The sequence below is a fragment of the Triticum dicoccoides genome, unplaced genomic scaffold, assembly GCF_002162155.2.
Source record: "Triticum dicoccoides isolate Atlit2015 ecotype Zavitan unplaced genomic scaffold, WEW_v2.0 scaffold13139, whole genome shotgun sequence".
Taxonomy (NCBI): domain Eukaryota; kingdom Viridiplantae; phylum Streptophyta; class Magnoliopsida; order Poales; family Poaceae; genus Triticum; species Triticum dicoccoides.
The window spans coordinates 61,644-65,685 of NW_021192593.1; positions in this window are offsets into that span (position 1 = coordinate 61,644).

The window sequence follows — 4,042 nt, forward strand, 5'->3', positions numbered from 1 at the left end:
TTCATCCTTAAGCGGCTGCATGTACACAAATACGGGCCCTGGAATAGTTGGGCCCTGGAATTATCAACGTCAGGCCCTGGAATAGTTGGGCCCTTGCAAGAAGCCTGGGATAATGGGTTCAAGACATACAACGCCTATAGCAAACGGAACTTCATAATGCGTGTCTGGTACATGTACTCGATGCATGACTTGCCAGCGTATGCGCTATTCGTTGGTTGGTGTGTGCATGGTAGGTTCCCGTGCCCCACATGCAAGGCAGCTCTTTAGTTTCATCGGCTGTAGGCGGGTGGCAAGTTTTCTTGCTTCGACATGCATAGACAGTTCCTGGATCCTCGCCATAAGTTCAGAAAATACGAGAAGAACATCATCAAAGGTAGAGTTGTCAAAAACTCTGCACCACCTGTGTTAACAGGCCAACAGACCCTGGATCAGTTGAACACTCTCGAGCCGGATCCAGAGCATCCAGGGTATTTCAAGGGGTATAATTCGGAACACACCTGGACTCACAAGACATGCTTGTGGGATCTGCCTTACTTCAAAGACCTCCTTTGCCCACACAACATCGACGTGATGCACACTGAAAAGAATGTCGGCGAGGCCCTCTATGGTACATTGTTTGGCATAGAGGGGAAAACAAAGGATAATCCTCAGGCTAGAGTCGATCAGGAGGCTCTATGTGATAGACCGCTACAAAACATGCGTCAACCGAAAGGAAAGAATTACTGGGCGAAGCCAAAGGCATGGTTCAATCTTGGAAGGCCAGATATGAGGGAAATTATCCTGTGGGTGAAAAAGGAGTTGATGTTCCCTGATGGGTATGCAGCGAATCTAAAGAGGGGAGCGAGCCTTGAAAAATTGAAAATATTTGGTCTCAAGAGTCATGATTGGCACATATGGCTTGAGCGGGTAATGCCAGTGATGTTGCGTGGCTTTATCCCTGAGGATGAATGGCTAGTACTGGCAGAGCTGAGCTATTTCTTCCGTGTTCTTTGTGCGAAAGAACTATCACCTAGCTTGCTAGAAGAACTGGAAGAGTTGGCGCCGGAGTTGATCTGCAAGTTAGAGAAGATCTTTCCACCGGGCTTCTTTAATCCAATGCAGCATTTGATTTTGCATCTCCCAATCGAGGCACGATTGGGGGGCCCTGTGCAGAATCGTTGGTGCTACGCAACTAAGAGGATGCAGAAGACACTTCGAGCAAAATGTAAAATTAAACGTCAAATTGAAGCATCAATGGCCGAGGCATTCATTACCAAGGAGGCGACAAACTTCCTGATAGCACACTACGAAGCCAAAAATCGTCATTTGCATAATCCGAAGCCTCGGTACAATGCTGGCGACCCTAGAAACGGTGGATTCAACCTCAGCCTATTCAAAGGGAAGCTCGCACCAGCCGGTGCTTATACTCCCTTATTGTTGGATGTTGACCAATGGCGGACCATTACGTTTTTTATTTTGAACAATCTAACATAAGTGCGGCCGTACATCAAGTAAGTTCTCGGTACATTGTTTCTTAACCTCTAATTCCTTTGAATTTCTCTTATTCTCGGATATTTGATACAATCGATACATTGCCAAATTCTCGTATGGAGTGGTGATCCAAAAGGATTTCGTCGAAGAATATGAGCTTCTGGCAATGCATGGATGCGGCTATCCCAGTTTCATCTCTTGGTTCAAACAAACGGTAATTTCCAATAGACCATTTCATTTCTTCATCTATTTTCCGGCTAATGCAACAATCATTTTGTTTCAAACTTGTAGGCTAGTTCCGAGTCTATGGACGCCGAATTGAGACAAGTCGCTAATGGTTTTGACTATAAGGTCCGTTCATTTGACAAATACGACATCAATGGGTATCGCTTTCATACCTATGGCAAAGAGCTATCTATGGCCGACCAAAAGTCTACAAATCGGCGAAGGAGATACCGAGTATTATGGAAGAGTTGAAGCAATTTATGAACTTCTATTCTATGGTGCAAACCCACCGAACGTCGTAGTCTTCAAATGTTATTGGTTCCAGCCGAAGGAGACTAGAAGGACTCATGAACATCTACGGCTAGTCGAAATCAAACAAAGCACCCATTTGGATGTTCCCGATGTCTATATTACGACTCAACAGGCAACCCAAGTTTTCTATCTACTGTGGGCCTGCCAAAGTGATCCAAATCTCAATGGTTGGGATGTCGTTTATGAAGTGCCGCCACATGTTAGACCACCTCCCCCCAATGAAGAGGATTATGAACCTCACATTAACCTAGACACATATGAAGGAGAATTCTTCCAAGAAATACGTCTTTCGAAAAAACGTTTCAAGAACCGCTCTACTTCACCCCAGAACATTGAAGTAGACAGCGACAGTGAATCTAAGCATGAGCCGGAACAAGAAGAGCCGGAACAAGAAGAGGTTACTACTGCGGATGACCTGTCAATGCTTGACCGATTACGTAAATAAGGCCTTCCACATGTTGATGCATTTATTGGTGATGATGATGAGCACGTCATTACTGATAGTGATGATGATGATGCATTTATTGACCCCGAAGCATATATAGATGATGAAGATTAATATTATAGTTCATGTTAGGTATTCCATTTTTTTATGTTCATGATGATGATACACATAAATTATTTACATATTATTATTCATGTCAGGTATTCTTTTTTGTACTAAATTCGTCTACTCTTTGTCATTGCAGGTGTTGAGAGATGGTGGCCGCGGGTCGAGAGCGCTCCGAGGCTCCTTCCTCGGCGTGTGGTGGGAGGGGTAGTTCCATTCCACCCCAGACCCTCCGGAGAGCGCTAGATCAAAGTATGCAGACACCGCCGGCCGGTAGAGGTCGGGGGGGGGGGGGGAAGAAGAAGGAGAAGGCTAGTAGAGGTGGACGTGGCAGCGGGATAGGTAGGAAGGCTACTACTACGCCTTCCTCGCCACCACCCCCAGCTGATTCACCTGACCACAGGACTGCTCCGTCTGAGATGGAGCTGGACCCGTCTTGGACCCCGGTCTACGAGCCTCGGGAGGACGAGCCTCGGGCCGACGAGCCTTTGCCCCATGAGACTCCATCCCCAGAGGCTCCGTCCCCACGATACTCTGGATCAGGCTACGTCACAACCGAACCGATTGGGGGACTGGCCGGAGTCTAGTGGCCATGCTGATGGTGGCGAGGATGGCTATAGTTCTGATAGCTATAGTGAGAGCGAGCGGGTTGAGGGGAGCAATGTCTAGCAGCGTGGTGGTGCAAATCTCCCGACCACCCCGGTGACCCCTGACCAGAGGTGGTTGATTGCGCCTGATGGGGAGAAGTAAGTGCATTTACTCTTTTTAACCTTTTGCCTTCACGTTTCTTTGAATATCTAATGCGTTAGCTTTGTCATACTACGGGTCGTGGAAACACGGCCGTGGTGTCCGCAGGCCCAACACAGTCCTTGGTGTGATTTTTCACCAGAGCTTCCCGGGGTGGGTCACGTTGGCCGGTGAGGGCCAGTTTCCAGAGCTAGGAATGACCTGGGAGCACTAATTGGCTGCCCCGCCCTGCCGGGGGAGAGGATCGGCGGTGTCGAGTGCCACACGGTGGACGACGTTGTGATCCAGATGTTTTTGGGTAATTTTTCCTCTCTCGTCTATGTTGTGTTTTATTGTTTAATTGGCAACCCTAGTGATTGTACTAATCCGTGTTTTCTTGTTTGATTGCAGACCTTCTACAGGTGTGCTGAGGGACAGGAAGAGGCCGCGGCTCGAGTTATCGATGCCGAGTGCAGGCGTTTACTTCAAAACTGGTGGAACGGGGCTCGGACGCAGGCTATTCGAGACTACTACGCCTTGATTAGTATTAGGATGTCCAAGTCAAAGTGCCACACAAAGTATCTGAGTAAGGACAAGTACATGAAGGTAATTACATATTCTTAAGGCCCCGTACTTAGTTTCCTTGATTTGATTCGTAGGCATAGTGCTCAAATTTCTCTTACTTAACTTAGGTGCCCCCAACATGGTGTGCGGATAGGCAGGATTGTTGGGAAGCGTTGGCGGATGAGTGGTGCTCTC